The sequence below is a fragment of the Pecten maximus genome, chromosome 16 (assembly GCF_902652985.1).
Source record: "Pecten maximus chromosome 16, xPecMax1.1, whole genome shotgun sequence".
NCBI lineage: Eukaryota > Metazoa > Mollusca > Bivalvia > Pectinida > Pectinidae > Pecten > Pecten maximus.
Window position 1 is genome coordinate 7,240,907 of NC_047030.1, and position 20,531 is coordinate 7,261,437.

At 34.8% G+C, this 20,531-nt stretch overlaps 1 protein-coding gene across 8 annotated transcripts in view; it reads right to left on the minus strand.

Annotated features, from left to right (window-relative positions):
- Positions 1-20,531, minus strand: part of LOC117344869 (tripartite motif-containing protein 2-like) — a 109,258-nt gene that overhangs the window by 62,620 nt on the left and 26,107 nt on the right. For 2 of the 8 annotated variants that reach the window (XM_033907724.1, XM_033907729.1), the window contains exon 1: positions 18,238-18,363. The exons of 4 other annotated variants lie outside the window; for them this stretch is intronic. The gene's annotated coding sequence lies outside the window, so the exon portion shown is untranslated. Of the gene's footprint in view, positions 1-12,899; positions 13,172-15,686; positions 15,716-18,237; positions 18,364-20,531 lie in introns of those variants that run through there. 2 more of the 8 variants (XM_033907728.1, XM_033907726.1) reach the window with 2 other exon arrangements.

A 20,531-nucleotide genomic window follows, 5' to 3' on the forward strand; every position in this document is an offset into this window, starting at 1 on the left:
GCTCTATCTGCAACACTGCTGCATGTAACCTTCCCCGATCTGATGGAGATTCTGATGGAGACAATGATGTAGGTATCCAAGTATCCTATCATACCTACACAAATCTGTAGGTATCTGAGTATCATATCATACCTACACAAATCTCTAGGTATCTGAGTATCATGTCATACCTACACAAATCTCTAGGTATCTGAGTATCATATCATACCTACACAAATCTCTAGGTATCTGAGTATCATATCATACCTACACAAATCTCTAGGTATCCGAGTATCATATCATACCTACACAAATCTCTAGGTATCTGAGTATCATGTCATACCTACACAAACTCCAGGTGTCAGAGTATCATATCTTACCTACACAAACTCCAGGTATCCGATATGAGTATCATAGCATACCTACACAAATCTGTAGGTATCTGAGTATCATATCATACCTACACAAATCTCTAGGTATCTGAGTATCATATCATACCTACACAAATCTGTAGGTATCTGAGTATCATATCATACCTAACACAAATCTGTAGGTATCCGAGTATCCTATCATACCTACACAAATCTGTAGGTATCCGAGTATCATATCATACCTACATAAATCTCTAAGTATCTGAGTATCATATCAATGAAACCAGAAGACTTTATATCTATTCAAATCCATGCAGGCATCTGATGGCATTAACCTCTGACCTCCATGCCTGACATTTACATATCTACCAAAATTTTATGTCAGTATCAATCAAAATTAAATTCCCATGAATGTATCAAGATAATTTAATCATGTGATTTATATCAGAAGATAACTAACACTTCACTTATATATATTTCTAGTACACACCACCTGCACTATGACCTTTGACCTTGATGCATATCTTAATTGTGACCTTTACTTCTGACCTTTAACCTTTATGCATATCATTTTCAATTTCACATCTTCCTGAGGTCAACAGCTATCAACCTTAATATTCCATGAAGTATAGATCAAGATAATTTAATTAGCTAGATTACATATCCATACCAGGACAATTCTGATAACATCTTCTGACATACACGTATATACCATACCACATGCTGCCTGTAATACATCCCTTTGCATGCAGTCCATGAACTTGTCTTATCAATAAGATCAGATACACATTAGCCTTTAGCACTTCGACCAAAATACACCAAATTTAGGTCAATTAGGCTCTCTGCCCTCTGTTTCTTGCAGGTATATCTACATAATTGAACACATCAATTGTTAGCCTCGTGGTGGCTGAACACTTGAGCGATTGAAGTCCTCATGACGTTCATTGATCTGTAAACCAATCAATGCCTACTTTAACACCACCTCTACGATAATAACATTTTTTTTTACCGGTTTTCAAAAATCAATATTTCAATATTTAAGAAAAAATGAAAGACTTTCTAAAAATGTGAAATAATCAGCATAAATATGAGCAGTTTGCTAACATACGTGATGGAAACTAAATGCAGAGCAACAAAAAGATTTCCAAGGTCATATCACTTCAAGATCAATCAAATCGGCCAGATCGCAATGAACAGTAGCCCTTCACATCGTTCACATAGTTGGAATATGAAAAACTTTTCATCAATAGGGAATTTATAACCAGCTAGCTAGATCATCTGAGGTCAAGCAAGGAAAAACTATCACATTAATCCTGCTATAAGTCAAAGATTATTTGTTAATTTCCCTGGCCTTTTGCAGGATATATATATACAGTAATACAGTTTGAGGACATCAAGTTGCCAGTCAATGATATTATACTTTGGGTTACTTACTTAACATCTCTACACTTTGTTGTCAGTATGGATTGTCATACTGACCTACCTCATGTACAGAAACCTGCATAAACTGAACCCTTTCTTACTCAGGACACTTGTTTCTCTGTTCTTTAGTATACCAAAGTAATCACATTGCCTTTATTAAAAACTTTCTCTGTAGGGGATTGGTTCAGCTGAGTAATAAGAAATACTTCTGACACCAATTGTTTCCTCAATAATACTACATACCTTGTCAGAAATTGACCACCTACACATCCATATACAGAGCCAATTAGCCAATTAACAATGCTATGTGGTCATGGTCATTGTGACACGCTTGCATCCCATACTAAATTCCATCACAATACTATACCTATAACTTTAGACAGTTCTACTCCAAAAATATTGCTTTAACTGACAACACTGTGCATGCCTCCTCACCAGAATGTGAATTAGAGAATTGTATATGCAGTCATTTTTCAATGAACTACAAATTATAATTTACTGGTTTCATATGTATGTAACCATCTTGAATTTAATTACAAACATGAACACTGACAATTCCTCACATACCCCTATATACAACAGAGCTGGGAGCTGAACACCTGTGGTATGGCTCCCCCATCTATACAACCGTACTCAAACACTGGTTACGCCTGAAATTACAGGTTTCCATCCATATACTGGAAGTAATTCTACCTGAAATTACAGTCCTTGTCCATATTATCCAGGTTTTATATGCAAATTAAACAGAAAGCTGCCCCCAGGCCTATGTTGGCATGGTACCCTACGATTCTATTCCCGCTGTATATGTTAGCTGTCTGTATACATATAGGGTAAGTTTTTTAATCTACCCACTGAGCTTCTGAACCTTTTCTTCCCATTTTTGTGAATTTTCACATTCTATGCAGTTATATACTATTTTAGAAAAAAAGACTAAAAGATGTAAGACATAAATGCCCCGCTGCCACTTGATACCCCGAAACAGAGTTTGGTGAGGATCGAATTAGCTGTTCCAGAGATTAACTAGATAAACTACATCGGGATGGGACAGAACCAGACGGGATATGACGTAATGTGACGGACATGGCTAACACTATATGCCCCCCCATTTTATGGCAGATGCATAAAAATTATGAATTTTCAAAAATTAAAAGCCAAGTTAATTTACCTGTACAATTTGGAAGTGAAAACGAGAAATACCCTATGTGTATAAATAGAACACCAAAGAGTTCCTCAAACACCAAAAAACAGAACAAAATGGCAACATCGTTTAGGAAAATATATAGCGATTAGGGATGTTTGTTATGTATCGTAACACGTGGCGGATGGAGGCATGCGAGGGTGGCGAACTTAACAAAGGAATTACACCGGAGGGAATTTGTTCCTGAGGTTTAGGTGGCAGCATTCAAGGGTGGCGGTGGATTCGGGTGGCAATAGGTCAAGGGTACATTGTATATACAGTTATAAAAGACAGGTTGGTTTTATGCGATATTGAATTGTGTGAAACTTTCATTTCACAATTGTTATTCTAATCCATGTAAAATGTGAGAAAATTTCCCTAAATGATGGAAAATATAAACTTCTCCAAAATATGATTTATTGTTTGCATAGATATGTACAATATAACAGGTTGACAATGCTGGCTCATTAGTCATGGACTTAGTGACTAAACAATTCATATCTTTACAAGGAAATCTGCTACAACAGCTAGTTAATAGCAAGTTCTTAAACCGTCACACAAAGGGCCTTCAAAATTGGTCACCATTAACAAAGTACTTGTAACAAGTATTAGTTGGTTGTATGAATATGCTATAGATTTGGAAATGATTTTTTTTATAATTATTATCTAAACACTATTTAAATGACCCCCCCCCCCCCCCCCCCCCCCCCCCAACATGTAATTATAATGTTGTCTTTTAAATGACCCCCATGTATAATTAAGATGTTGTCTATGCAGGGTCAATTATGCTATGACTCTATGTTCTTATCTAATATTTGAACGCCTTTGAAGTTTAAAGAAATATACCTTGGCAGTCAATAGTGGAGGTCAATCTATTTCTGTTATTGTCATGATTTGTAACGTAACAACAATTCCGGTATTTGTGTCGCTTTGATAATCATTTGGCAAACTAGACATCATGATTTGGCACGAGATCCGAGATAAATATGACTATATTCATTTCCAAATAAAACCGACACAACTTCACATCTTATGCCAAGTCAACCTATTTTTAAAGGAGACTTCACATTCACTTTTTTTAACCTTCAAATCAGAAGAGTTCGCTTTATTTTTTTATCAGTATATAATAAAACTTACCGTTTTTAAGGCATTATGGTAACTGCATATTATTGAACTATCGACTTACCAGGACATTTACCACAATTTATATACACAAACTGTACTGTCATGGCCAATATTGGCCCCACCTGGTACCAACAGCAAGTTTTTGTTTGACATTTTAAACTAATGTTTAATTAACCATTGTACAGTTAAATAAATCAGAAAAGACAACTGAACACAGATTAAGATAAAAAGATTAATCCTGTAATTATACAATTGTGTTAATGGCCACAGTCAGCAAGATACATATTTTCTAAAATGTATCCTTCGCCTTAAAATCCCAAAAGGAAATTTCTTGCAAAAAAAAATAAAAATTTCGCTCACTCGCTCCCTTTTATTTTTCCAATTTCCCAAAGAACAACTTATTAATTTGGCGTGGCCTAATTGATAAGAGACCTTTAAGCGTGCACCTTTAACAATTAATTACAGGTAATTAAGAGATCGATATATATTTGTATCTGTCTAATTCAAGGGGAAAGGTTGGTGTGAAGTGATACGAGTATTTATAATTAACAAAGCGTCGTTGATAATGCAGAACACCTGGTCTTATTGTCCATGTACTTCCTCAAGTGTCTCTGTGTAAATCTATATACACCTTAAGCTTGTTTTATCAATTGCATTATGTTCTTTTTTTCTTTTCTTTTTTTCTTTTTACAACCTCTAACAGAACATAGGTAATCAGTTTTCTTTTTAAATTGTCTGCTTGGAATCAAAACTCATCAACATTCCTTAACTTAGAATTTTGAAACCATTGCAGAATGAACAATCCCTGAACTATCATATTTTCCCTTAATTCAATAATAAAACTTTTCTTATTGGAGCATTTTAAGTTAGGGAATGAAACTGGAGTCTGATGGCATGATGCTGATATAAAAATTCTTTTGAAAAGTAAAATTCCAGGTAGACAGAAAGTGTCTGGGTGGCAATTGTACATATATTTAATCAGCTGAAGTAAACTACATAAAGGAATTTTAAAAATTTTAAAACGACTCTACCTGCATGATGTGAGCACATATACAAACATATATCATTATCTATGCTGCAACATTATATTACTCTGTAATATCAGTCCCTAAAACAGCCATTTCAATATATTATGTATCCATTATGAAAAACCGGTCATAAAAATCTCCTGTCACCGACATGAAACATGAAAAGGTGTTGAATTTGACAGGAAGAAATATTAGATCGAGGAGAAATTACATGTAATTGCCTGTCAAATATATTACCTGGAACATCTACAAAGCAAATGCAAGAAGATACTTTATTCTTTCATAGTTCATATGACTAAAATTCTAAAGGTAAGTTCAACCTTTTTGATACAGATATGATTTTTTTCTAATTCCTAAGATACTTGGAATTTTTTTTTATCACATTTGGGTATTTCTAGGGATATATATCACAGCTATCTAAAACTTACTACTGAAGTTATCTTAAGCCTTGGGGGGGGGGGGGGGGGGGGGGGCAAAACTTTTTAAAAAAATTAGGGGATGGGTTCCATAGACAATGAATCATTAAGTAAAATTATAGAATTTTTCGTAACTGTAATAGACTTGATCAGGCTCTGGCTAATGTGGCTGGATAAATGCGGTATGCAATATGTACTTGTAAAATTACAACACCTGATTATTAGTGTTTGACAGCTACAAGAATCCAAACAGCTTTTGATTGACAAACCATCCCACAAGCAATTACAAATGGTAAAGAATAAAATTTTAGTGACAAAATTCCTTGCCTCTTTATCAAATTTTGCCTTTATTTTATCGATTTGGACCTAGAATGATGGTTTTCTTTGTACATGTTGGTATTCTGCTTGCTTTTGCTTCCAAGACAAATAAGTGTTGGTCTAAGGTAAATATTGTTCCATTGTTTTGATCCTTGAAAATTTTATTTTCTTGAGCCGAAAATAAATCAATGATCCCCAAAGATGGTGTACTGGATGGACAGAAGGTTCCAGGATCATAAAACAATCCTTGGACTTCATATTTTGTGGAGCAAATCAAGTATGACATCAGTTTTCATGACATTATCTGAGATTGGCTACTTGTTCAATTTTAGACAATTTTAGACCTATAAGCTTAATGTTTCCAGTGTATGCTCGTCTTGGGCTACAAAGGACACAACTATAGACAAAACATTACTGGATGTCAGTGATCATGATGGCACACAGACATACTAAACAATGGAGGGGTTATGGTCCCATTTCACACCCACTTCTAAAGTGAATACACACACAGCACCCTAGGGATCTGTGTGAAGGGAGGTGTACATGTTGGACCATAAAGTGCCTTAGGGACATTGACCCTAATTGGACCAATTTAGCCAGTAATGATCCACAGTAATGTTCTCAGCTACAGACAAAGGCCATTCTACATTACATTGATAATTGAGATACACATCTTCAGGCCAAAAACATGACAGACAGCAATTTTTCTTCACAATTTATGTGACACAGTTGCCTCCCTTGTGAGTAATTACAAGGTGTAACATTCTTATTGTCCAGGCTCTGGCCAATAAATGAGATAGCCTTGTAGTAAAACAGAAGTCTCGTAAGCCTAGAGGTGACACTGTCCAGGTGATCCCGACCAGCCTGTAACTTTATAGTGCTATACTATAACAGTGTATAATACAAAGAGCAATGATATACCATATACTTACTTGTTTCAGTATATAGATATACAGCTCACTGTATACTTGTTCAAAAAGACAAATCTGATTTCTAATAAGGAACATCGTATGTGATTCAGATGGAAATAGATTGACAATTGAAAACGCATACTTGATTGTTTGTTTTGCTGCTTTTATCACCCCTTGAACAATTGGGGTCATTTTGACACAGACGTACTTCTCTTGTAGTAGCTGGTGTCTACCTCAATGAACCTTTGGAAGGTACTTTTGAAATAGTAGATTGTACATACTACCTACAAATAGTGGATCATACGTAACCATCCACAAAGAGAGGATATTACATGACTATACTTGCGTGTTTGATAAAGCTGTAATATTATTTCCACACAACTATATCAAAGGGAAATTTAAACTTTAGAAGATTCTACCTGACAAAGATTAACAGGCTATTCCAGAGAGTGTTGATTTGAAGAGATTATACCCTTCTTCATCAAACCTGTTTTAAACTCTGTTACATCCTGGATAGATTCTCCGCCAGAACAAAGACAGGTCTATAGGGTTATGTTAATATGTATACTCTCTAAGCCCTCTGCTTTTCATTATGATGGGGTCAACGAGTACGCATTGAGTAGCATGCTGGCTGGTTCAGGGTGTTGGTGGAGTGTAAAATTAATTTCCTCATCTTCTTGCTGCGGTATATAATATGCCTCGCTGTATGTAGGTATTACTTATTTACAGGTAAAGGTAAAGTGGAGTTCAGCATATTAATTCAAACACAATAAACCAACTCAGATCAAAAGGAGGCACCCAATACTACGACAATCTTCTCACCCCTAGGAAAATCATCGGATATCTCTTATAGAATGAATTCCATTAATCTCCGATCCTCAACTTCCCAATACCAGCATGTGACTGTTATTGTAAGAATTCTAGAAGTCACAGATAAACTACTGTACCCCATTCAAGGTCTTACATTGTACACAAAAATAAACAACATCATTTGTTGACGTAAAAAAAAATTGAAATCTTAAACCTGCCATGAAAACGTGGTGAAGATATAACCCAGAAGCCACATGCAGTATGGATATAAAATGTATCTTGTCAAGGTCATATACATCATTTTCTATAAAAAAATATTGATATAATAACAAAGTATAGCCTTACGTTACATAATTACAACTGTATGTTAGAAAATTTAAATAAATCAATTTTACGTAAGATATTAAGGGATTAAGTCTTATGTATAATGTTGATATTGATTATAGATGGCGTCACCATTACTCACAGAATACTGTGGCCATTATACCTTTGTAAGAAGAACCTATCAGATTGTTTACAAGACTTTCTGTTTCTTGCCTATAATGTGTCAAACCACTAGACAAAACTACATAGAAGTACCGTATTCTACCTAATAAGCACACTGTGCACTTACCAAAACACAAAAGGCTTGATAAAATCATGTACAGGGAAAAGTTCCATGTGAAACGTGTGTGGAAAAATATTTTTCCATTTGAATATCTTTATGTAACTAGATCAATCCAGCATCTTTGATTAAAAGACTGAAGATTAAAATTATATAGGCAGCTGAGTGAGTTAAAAAACTTATTATACATTTCAATAAAATATAAGACACACGTCATCTTTTCCTGAAAAACTTATAGGGCAGGTATAATTATCAGATCAAATACAGTACTAGTGCTCCACCAGTACAGTTAATGTGGGATTATTAGATCAAATACAGTAGTAGTGCTTCATTGGTACAGTTAATGTGGGATTATCAGATCAAATACAGTACGTGCTCCACCTATACAGTTAATGTGGGATTATTAGATCAAATACAGTACTAGTGCTCCACCAGTACAGTTAATGTGGGATTATTAGATCAAATACAGTACCCGGTACAGTTAATGTGGGACTTTTAGATCAAATACAGTACTATAGTGCTCCACCAGTACAGTTAATGTGGGATTATTAGATCAAATACAGTACTAGTGCTCCACCGGTACAGTTAATGTGGGATTATTAGATCAAATACAGTACTATAGTGCTCCACCGGTACAGTTAATGTGGGATTATTAGATCAAATACAGTACTAGTGCTCCTCTGCTACAGTTAATTTTAGTCACAGACATACTCAGGTGACGGGAGGGTGCCAGTGGATGGGACCAAAGTAGAGGGGGCGTTTTTGTGGTTAAACACGGTACACCCACCTGATGATCAATATGTATTGTGATATATGGTATAATGATACATAAATACTGACATACTCAGTACATTTGTCATCACATATACATTGACTTTCTAAGGAAACATTGAAGAAGCATAACGCAATTCATTTAAGTCTAAAAGTGGGGATCTTTTCATTTTTTTATAATCTAAACTAAATTCAAATTATTCCATGCTTGTGACTAAACACTTCTGCATGATTAATTTGTTGAATTTCGGAAATTACATCATGACTAAATCCAGGTCATATCCGGACCGGTGTATTCTGGAAATATTGTATGCATGTGTTATTGGCATATAGTGGCATTACAAGAAATAATATTATACTATGACTGATAGAAGCACAGTTTTTACTGCGATATACTGTCTGATGTATATCATAGCAGCATTACTAGTATAAGACAGGAATGGATTATGACTAGATTTATTAAAACAACATTCATTAGACATGTACAAATAAACGATGACACTTAATGATCCACAACTGATTCTATAACCTTTTCAATGTATTATATGGTTAACTCCACACGATTAATACTTAATTTCTAATTTAGAAAATGGGACTTTCACAATAAGAGATGGTGGGCTTAAATTATCCAAATACACATGCAGCAAATATATATTTATCAAACAGGTCTTGCCTTTTCCATCAATCTGTCAGACTCGGCAGGTATTTGGCCCAGCCACTGAATGCCTGTCTATATCCTCATCAATAATTGATAGGTTTTTCATCCCATATTAACTCCCCGTACTTACAAACTTGTCCAGGTTCTATACCAAACTGTATATCACGCCATATCCTCCTTGTTCATTTTATAGCCTAGCATTAGACAATAGACATTTTCGGTACAGCTTTAGACAATAAGCCAGGTCAGAGCTGCCAAGAATGATATGGCAGGATAGCATGTATGTAGTATTCAACTTGTCTTAGAGGAATTATATACCCATTGATTTTACTTATATATAATACGTCGGCTGAATATTGCATCAATTTTTTCTGTATCTCTAAGGGACAGTGAGGTGATCAATGAAATTTTACTTGTCATACCAAATTTACCTGTTCCAATTTGCCCATTATAGCCAGTAAATGTTTCTTGGTCAATATTCTTCAGATTTAAATTTAAACTTAATTCTATTTTTCAACAATTTGTGATATGCAATATCCTATTGTAACACATACATCACCCTAACAAATAATTGTTTTGAATAATTAGCCAGACCAGCCCCAATGCAAATTTTAATACTGATGTCTTAAATGATTGTGAAATTTGGTGGTCATGTGGCACAGTGGTAACACACTCGCCTTTCACCTGATCAGATGGGTTCAAATCCCCAATCGGAGGGAGAAAAGGAATGGTGTCACCTGCCTGACTACATTGGTTCTCTCCAGGTACTCTGGCTTAATTCCTCCCACAGTTTTACCCCAAAGTAAACACAGGGGCATGCAATAATGCTTAAATTAATTATTAAAATGCCCCTGTGAGTAAGACCCCTTTTGTGCTCAATTCCATCCTCCAACCGCCCAACAAGAGCGATTTGTTTCGGAATTGTTGTAAAATATATTTGAACTTTCCATGAGATTCAGAACAGCCTAATGCCCTATATTTCCAGAAATTTCTGACTTGGCATTGGACCCCCTCACTTCCTCCAGTCATCACATCCTCCTTCTCCAGACTAAAGACTAGCTATTGAATTTCAGTAATCAAATCTTATCAGACCCTGGCTAATTTGATCAACCCTGTCTTTTTCACCCTTTTTCGGACAGTCAGCCATTAAATCAAATCTGCCATGCAATTTCCCTCTAAGATATAGTGATTGCCTTGTGAAAAGGTCACAAATGCCTGACCTCCAGATCTTGTGAACTCTTGAGGCCAAGGTAATGGTCAACTGGGATAAAGTGATTCAGTACCTCAGCAATCTGATGCAGAACATTCCAGCATGTCAGTCCTATCTATTTGTTTTTGATGCACCAATCAGAGATGAGTTTAGATATATTGACCAATCAGATCTGTCAAAACATCAAACTGATGGCATTGCAAATTTCTAGCATCCATTCATTATTTAGATCATAAGTCTAAGTTCATGTAAAGTTTAACCAGTTTACGTTTATGACAGAAAATCGAGTTTGACTCAAGTGTTTTCTTATTATCATTGATCTGCCACCCTCACACCAGTTATTAATACGCTAGAGCCAAAATCATCCTTCTAGGACTTGTCAGTGATGTTAGGGACACCATACAGCTTTTTCGTCCTTCTAGAACTCGTCAGTGATGCTGAGGGCCTGAAATGGTGATACCCAGTGGGAGGCAATTAAGGAAACTAAAAAACTGGCCTAAAGAACTCTGGGCTTTCCAACCCATAATTTGGTAAATTTCATAATTTTCAATACTGGATTTCGACAGAATGTAAGCTAATAATCACCCCTCAGGTATTGAGTATTTTTATTATAGAAGGATATCATGGTGCTATGACAATATTAACAAAACATTAAAAAAAAAATTGAAATATAAAATCTCCGAATGAATGAGTAAAATATTCCTACAAATCCTTGACATTGGCAAATTACAGAGGAATTCCATTTGTATCATCTGTTAAAATATCTACGCTGCAAAGTTTCAGTCTTAAGAACACCAAGATCTTCACCAGTAGAAGAGCTGTGATATATATACAGGGGCTGTCCACACCTATCCATCACAGTGAATCTCAGACCAGGGTATTATAGGGTCGTTATAATGGGCTTTCTACCAATCTGATTAAAACGGTTAGTGTGATCTCTGGTGTATTCTCAGGGGCGGTCTGTTCATCACTCAAAATCAACACAAATGATGCTATCTCTGTCTATATATAAATCTACAGTGCACAAGTACCTGTGCTCTAGTTAGCTTCATATCTCATATACTGTAAATAAACAAAGTCTTTTTGTTTTCCAAATTACAAATTGTTTGTTTTCTTTTGACTTCTGAAACTTGAACTTGTAAAGTACAGTCTTATAAATACTCATTGGAAAAAAATCTGAGTGTTTCTGATCCATTTCTATTGAAACCTATAGTCTTGACAAAATAATCTCTGGTCCAACAGAAAATAAACAAAGGGCCTTAACTCTGTTTATATTGTAATCATGAAACACAATATAAATATCTGTCAATTCTCTGAATTACTGCAGAATATCAGAATTATAATGAAGTTTGTTTATTTAATTGATAATTAATTACCATGGGAAAAGAGAAAACAAATGAATTAATGCACTTCTATGGTTCATCTGCCCTGTCTGGTACCGAGACTTCTATCATCTCCAAGACTGGAGTTGACTCTTAAAACATCCGGCCACTATGCCTCAACTTCCTATTTTGGGAATGGGATATTGATGTAGTGATAATATATAATATTCAGAGCCTTCATGATCTCAAAAAAGCTTTTAATAAGAAATATCTTGTTGGATAAAATGAAATAATAGTTAAAATTGTCTATAAATGGTGCGAGTTTGATATACCAGCTTGGCCCCCATTTCATCAATGTATTTTACCTGAAAATATTCCAAAGAAAAGCATGATCATCAGATTTAAGGGAGAAAAATTTTTAAAATATCTTTCCTTAAACACTGTTATATACTTGTAAGTGAAAGGATTTCCCTCAGTTAGTGATGAAACAGAAGCCAGGTGACACTCAGAGTCTGGATAGAATAGCTGAGGTCAGCTACTAACAGCCTTGTAACTATCCACAGGGACCTATTAGGTATCTAATAAAACAGGTTTATAAATTAACCCCAGAGGTGACATAAGTTCTCTGCAGTAAGATATGGCTATATTATGAATTCTTGATAAATATCAGCTACCTACAATAAATACTCTTTGAAATGAACCTTCAATGTCTAAAATTTCAATTAAAATCTTAATTCCATCCTTTTGACTGACAGAATGATATCAGAGAAAGCCTACCTGCTTTGAATATGTGACACACATTTGATACATCCAGCAATGAAATAATAGTGCTCCAATTCAGATTCGTTATCAGACAGCAACATGCAATCTTCCTCAGAACTTGTAATTTGTGTCCATGTGCTCAGAAAAATGTCCTTGTGGTTTACTTGTCACGTACTGAAGAAATTGACCTTGTGACTAAACCATCCATATACAGAAGAAATCAAACTTGTGACTTTCCGTAGATGTGACTTGGAAATTGACCTTGTGACTAAACCGTCCATGTACTGTAGAAATCAAACTTGTGACTTTCCGTAGATGTGACTTGGAAATTGACCTTGTGACTAAACCGTCCATGTACTGTAGAAATCAAACTTGTGACTTTCCGTAGATGTGACTTGGAAATTGACCTTGTGACTAAACCATCCATGTACTGTAGAAATCAAACTTGTGACTTGCTGTAGATGTGACTTGGAAATTGACCTTGTGACTAAACCGTCCATGTACTGTAGAAATCAAACTTGTGACTTTCTGTAGATCTGCGGTATATGTCCGTGCACTGTAGTGATAATACTGCTGACTTACTTGCGGTGGTGTACTATAACTTATGACTTACTTCCTATGTGCTGTATAAATTAACAGAGAATCCTTGTGATAGAGATCTGTCTTTGTCTGGTGCAGATGAACATGCACTGAACCCTACCCAGTGTGTTGAGCCAGTTAATTCACACTTCCGTGCTTGTCTGAGTGCTTCTCCAGGTTTTCCGCTCTCCAGCCTGACGTTTTCTCAGTATCTACTACACAGCTCTCCCATTCATTAACCATCATCCTCCCCCGACAGACACATTCACTGTGTCATCGTACAGGTACCACCTACCATAAATACCATTATAAATGTTGGTGTTCCCAAACATAGTCTGTCATTGTACTAAACTGTTCCATTCATGTTGCTATATAAATTTAGTCCATTCAGAGCCCTTCAACTATGCACTTGCTTCAATGAACACCCTTGCGTTTTGGAAGTCTAATTACGTGTAGGCACAATATGCTACACAGTGAATGCTTTAAACTTTCAAAGACCCTTTCGGCTTTCTGCCACTTCCACATGTGTTAATGTGTTATATATATAAAGTGAAAGCACTGTATGACCTAAGGACTAAGGCCTTTTATTCATTTATACTTGGTATTTTTTGCAGAAGAATCGTTTTTCTTTAATAATAAGTCATAAATCTAACAAAAAATTAATATAAATTGCCAACTTCAGTTTTCAGATCAGCTTTCCGAACCTACATTTAGTTTCTAAATATTAATCGATATAAATATCATTTTTTCAAAAAATATTTCAATCCCAGACACCTGCAGTCTGCCAGATGGCACATAAACAAAGATCTTGTCAGCACAAATTCAATGGCAATAGAGAAGATAAGTACACTCAGAGCAAACCCCTTGGATTTTGATGATGAACAATATCGGGACCTGTTAATTTAACACTGTACAATTCAGTATCTACAGTCAAACCTGTCTATAGCGACCGCCCAAGGGGAGGCAGAAAAACGGTCACTATAGACAGGTTGCCTTTATAGACAGGTCAAAATTATTGCACCAACCAATTTACTTAAACCTGCCATAAATAAATTGTCATTGAACAGGGCATTCAGAAGACCAGTCAGAAGTTAAATAAATGCATAAACTTTATAAATCTGAAGGGTTTAATATTTAATGATTTATGGACCCAAACACAAAATATAACTCAAAATGGTCTTATGGATAATTTTAAAAAAATATTTTGTTCTGAAATAATGCTATATGTATCTATCAAATTATCTCCCTTTCTTTCATAAATAAAGAAAAAGAATACACAATAATTAATTAATTAATTATATTTGTGTTAATACTAATTATTTTGTGTTATAGTCTTCTTAAAACCAAAAAAAAAATTTTCTGACCCAAATTGAAATCCGGATATTTGTGTCAGTTTACGACTTTTTATTAGTATTGACTAATTAAAGATGGCGGCAGTACAAACGCTAGTACCGACAGCTACGATTAAGAAAGGCATTATTGGCTTTCATGTGAGTAAATCTTGTTGACAGATATGACCAGTGTTTGTTATTGAAGTGATGTATCCTAGTTGTAATCACAAAATTAACTGACCGTGTCAAATGAAGCCACCTGTACATGTGCACAGTTGTAATGTAATACCGACACGCATGGTGACCCGACTCCTCTCTTACCGAGCCCCAGGCCAGGGCAGCTACAGTAATTATAGTCTAACAGGTGGTAGGGGTCTTTTGTTTATATACTCAGGCCAGGGTTGTGGTGGTCCTTTGTTTGTATAATCAAGCCAGGGTCGATGTGTCTGAATTTTCCGGGGATTTTATGAGGGATGACTGCCGAGAGCAGAAGATGGCCGACAGAAATCGGTCGCTATAGAAAACAAATTAGCGACCGCTGTTCCGAAATCACCGGTCGTTAGCCACATTAGACAGGTAGTCGCTATACAGAGGGTCGTTATATAGTAAAATCTCACGGGGAATCTTAAAACCGGTCGTTATAGACAGGCAGTCGTTATATACAGGGGGTCGTTAGAGCAGGTTTGACTGTATTCACATTAGCAGTACGTGAGAAATGAAAACTGTAGGCAGTGGGTGCCATCTTAGATTTTTCAGACTGACCCAAAAAACAATAACACTTTGTAAGGGCCATCTCAGAATCTTTTTAGGCAAATGATGAATATTAGAGCTGAACACCACTGGGGGAACTTGGAACTAAAGAAGAAGTTTAAATTGTGAAAAGTTTACGGACCATGCACTGTGGATGATGATGGACAAAGCACGATGGCAATAGGTCATCTTCCCTGACCTTTGGGTCAGATGACCTACAATTAAGGGGGAAAAATTGAGAACCTTCAAATATATTTTTGGTTTCTGAATTTGTTTACCTCAGTATTTGATATTGCTGAAAAAATCAATTATTCTACCTTAAATACGTTCGACCATGACTTGTTCTTCCAAGTTATCAAAATATTGTTTTCTGTATTTATGGATAACAAATTTTGAAGATATATACACCAGCTCCATAAATCACAATATGACAAACATGCAACTTCAACTAATTATAAGTGGAAACCTTTAAATTTTATCGCCTGGCTGTTTAAAGATGTCATTGTGTGAGAAATAAAACGCATGTTCTGTTCTTTAAATACAGGTTATATATACCTAACAAAACCATGGACTTTGTGCATCATTACAATTATTTCACAGATAAATGATTGAAAAGCTCTTGAAAGGAATTGCTGTATCAAGTATCATATGGAAACAATTTACAACATTTTAAACACTATAGACACCTAGCTATACTTGTTTGAACTCTGAGAAGGTATACTTGTAAGATAATAAAATGTGAATATGTATGGGGAGGGTATAGAGACCTGTCTAGAGAAAGGTTTAAATAGGGTTAATAATCTCTACATAATAGTAAAATGCATTGTTTTATTGGCCATTGAGACACTAAAGCATCTACTTCACAGGTACGTTGGGACTATAAGCACTACAATACTGAATCAAGCACTATAACAAGCTTCTTATAGAGAAGGTGATGAAACTGATAAACTAATAATGATATTGTTTGCATTTGAAATATAAAACATTAAAATATATAGACCTTGTATTGACTTTGTATGATGTATATATATGTGGATCATACTAATTAACACTGTATTTCTTTCACAATGACATTTTACTACCATGGAAGATAAACTGTTACCAATAATAGCCAGTAGGTATTTTTTAGATGTCGGTTTAGAGTATTACCTTGTCATTATGAACTCCCTCTGGAAGTCGACACAGTCTCAAATTTGCATGACTTCTTCGTATTTTAGTAAGATCTTAGTACATTGGTATATCTTATTGAAAACCAGACCTCTTTTGCTTAAACAACTTTTGATTCAAAAGTTTTCGTTTTTGCTGCCATTTTTCATAATACTTCTGAATCACTATTTTTCAGAAGGAACAAATAAAACAATTGCCAAAAAAAAAAAGAAGAAAACTGTGGAAAAGAAAGTTGTTTATAATAAAAAAAATAAGGTGTGGTTTCAATCAAATATACCAAAATCTGAAATTTTGATTTTTATATATATAGGGCACACTCAATTGTAAAATACAAGGAAATCTCACAAAATCGGCTGTCTCGACTTTCCGAAGGGGAAAGGCAAATTAATAAGAAATTTTACCAACACTTCCTAAACAGAGATTGACTTACATTACATCATACACGTTTATTGAGAAAGACTGAAATAAAATGATAAATTTTACAATGTTGACACAGAGAATTGAAAGTAAGGTATTAATAGAGATCCCTTTATCTGTATATCAACAATTAAAGTCCATTGATAATGTTGATATTGACAGGAGATTTAAATCATAACCACACACAAAGGACAATGGGCCAATATAACCTAGTAGTGGACAAAATAAACACAACAACCTTATAGATAGCCTGCCACATCCTGTGTGAAATAGTCTTAACACCTTTTGAACAACAGAACTGACCGTCACTGGTCAAATATCATAAAACTTAACACAGTCCAGTAATGACTTCGTACATCAGACAGGACATGCATCGATGTCATATATACATACTTAAGTATATCCTGACTCAATGTCAAATGCCAAATTTAATTTTCTGTTCATAATACTGAATATATGAATCATTTTTATCTGTTTTATCTTCCAATGTTGACCTATCAGACCACTTTTATCTTCTACTCATTTAAGCTTCATGTCGGGTGTACTAAGCAGTGATACCTATAGGCAGTAAATGAACCATGCATATGAAAAGTGAGAATATTAAACTTTAAAGATCCAGAAGTCATCAGCCGCGGACATCCGCTGTGAGTCACAAACACCAGTCATCCACAAGGACAGTATGACAAATGTTTTAATCTTTCATCCAAATTGAATTTTTTTTATAAAGATTAGATATCTATATCTATATACATCACTGTGTGTAGATTAACATGATATAGATAGTCTGGAATACGAGACTACTTTTCCGCCCGATGAAAATATGTTAATTGAAAATCAGTTAATATGTTTGGTCTAAAGGTTTTTCAAAACATGTTCTATCAATGAAAATCTTTCATTTTCTCATATATATGTTAATAAATTTTTATTTTTCTTCTTGTTTTTTTTTGTCAGAAATAGAAAAACCAGATCGAATTATGGCCTAAATTTAATCAATATTTCAAGAAATTTTGATAGAACTTCTATCAAACTTTTTCTTGAAATATTAATTAATAAGAACTACAATACTTTTCCATAAACAATATAATGTATATAACATTTAATAGACAAACCTGATGATCTATATACAGTGTATAGGTCCACCGTCACTTTCTTCCAAGTACCTGCTACTTACAACAAACACTTCCACCTACAGGTCTGGTCAAGCTTCCACCTGGTCTGAAACTGATCAACAAACTGACCAGTCTATAAAACCCACTGACCACTCTATCACACTGACCACTCTATGATCAGGCAGTGTCTGTATGGTTAACAGCTTATAGGTATCAATTAAGTGTACAACATCTCCCTCCCACTCAACCCTGGCCTTTACAGCTACCAGATGGAGGCACAATTTATTTCTGTACCTTGTGTGAACAGCTGATCTTTAATGATACACTGTTGTATGATCAGCTGATCTCAAACGCGGTATCATGGTGCTGTTATGTAATCGGCAGGAGATGTTAATTTCTAATGTACAATTTCAAAATCAGTTTATCTAATACAGTCGAACCTGTCATATGTGACCTTCCAAGGGAGTCAATAAAAAAGGTCACATATGACAGGTGGTCTCTTAATCCAGGTTCAAAGAAAATGACCCGAAAAGGAGAAAGTTCATAATTATTCTGCCACATATGTAATATTTATCAGCTACAAGTATTAGTACATACATGTATATGAAAAGGAATTACCTCAGTCATCAATTAAGATTGTGAATATAATCAAATCTGTAAGAGACCTCTTGAGGAAAACGAAAGAAAAAAAGAAAAAAAAGAAAAGAAAGAAAAATCACCATTCACTTAATGAAATAAAATGCTTATAATAATGGACAATATATAAAAATATCCCCATTTCTACATATGTAGTACAATATTTATTTTTTTTAATTTAATTCAGTTTCTTTTATTTTCATTAATACATGTATATATATATAAATTCTTTTAGCATGTTACAATAATTTTTTTTATTATTTTAAAATACAAAAAATAATCAAAGAATTTTTTTTGCATTCCTGAATTCCTGGCCCGGACTTCCGTCCGGATTATTAGTCACGTAACTGCATTTCCTTCATAACGATGGAGACGTTTTTAACTGGCAAATATCTGTCCTAATGTCTCAAAAAGAACATAAATTTCAGTTAAACAGTAAGTTGACTGTTTATTCACTCTTTTTCATACTTCCCAAGCAAATGTTTTTATTTATATCTATCAAAATTTCGTGAAAATCGTCTGAATGGCGAGGACGTTTTTTCGCCATATCCCATCTCCTTCTTTCATTCTTTAGAAGTAAAGTACAGTTTCGTTCGTTTTTGGGTGTTATCAGGGCAAAGATAATAAATTCAATACATTTTTTGAGACAGAATAAGACATTTCATGCATTTCTGAAGTATTTCTGAAGTATTTTTTAATCTTTAAAAGCAGACAAGTTCGTCCGATTTCTTCTTGATTATGACTTCTGCTTCCGTTTTAAAACTCGGAAAGTCGCTGAAAAAAGTCGCTTTTCAGCATTTGGGACACGGAAATGATGGTCGTTAGTCGCGTCTGACAGGTAGTCGCTTAATCCAGGTCACTAGTATAGTAAATAACGTTGGGAGGAAAAAATACGGTCGCATATGAAAGGAAGTCGTTTAATTCAGGTGGTCGCTAAGGCAGGTTTGACTGTACATGTAATATATTCTCCAGAAATGTTCCCCAATAAGAAACCCAAAATGAAATAGAATGTTGGTGTAGCACCGATAGCAGAACAGAATCTATATATGGTCCCAACAATGATGACAATGACAATGAAAAGGATGATGATGATGATGATGATGATGATGATGACTTGCAGAAAACTAAAGGGAATGCTGTAGTAACATTGTAGTGATGTCTAGTCCAACACCAGGTTTTTATAAGACAGCTTCAGTTTACTCCGAAATGTTTCTTACAGAAGTTGCTCTCTCAGAATACCCTAGCTTTCAAAGTATTACTGCTCTCCCTCTGGGAAATCTTTTTTCATCTTCTACATTTTATTACGATGTGTCATTTCCTCTCGTCTCGGAAGTTGAATACAAAATAATTTCTTTTTGAAATGGCACCCATTACAGATATCAAGGTTTTTCAAGGGAAAATGTTGGTTTATGCAGAGTTTTGTATTAAATATACTGTTATATTTAGTACGGCTAGGATAAATGGTGTTTGAGGTTATGAGAAATTAAAATGTAGGGACAAGAGGGATTAGTGAAGGCTGTGTTTGATTGAATGATATATGAGAGCAGATACCTGAACTTGTGTTTCCATTCATTCTTAAAACCTTGGAGTAAATCTTATTAAGCCTATCGCTGCCCTGTGCTATATTTAAACTGATACTTGATGCAAAAAAGATTGAA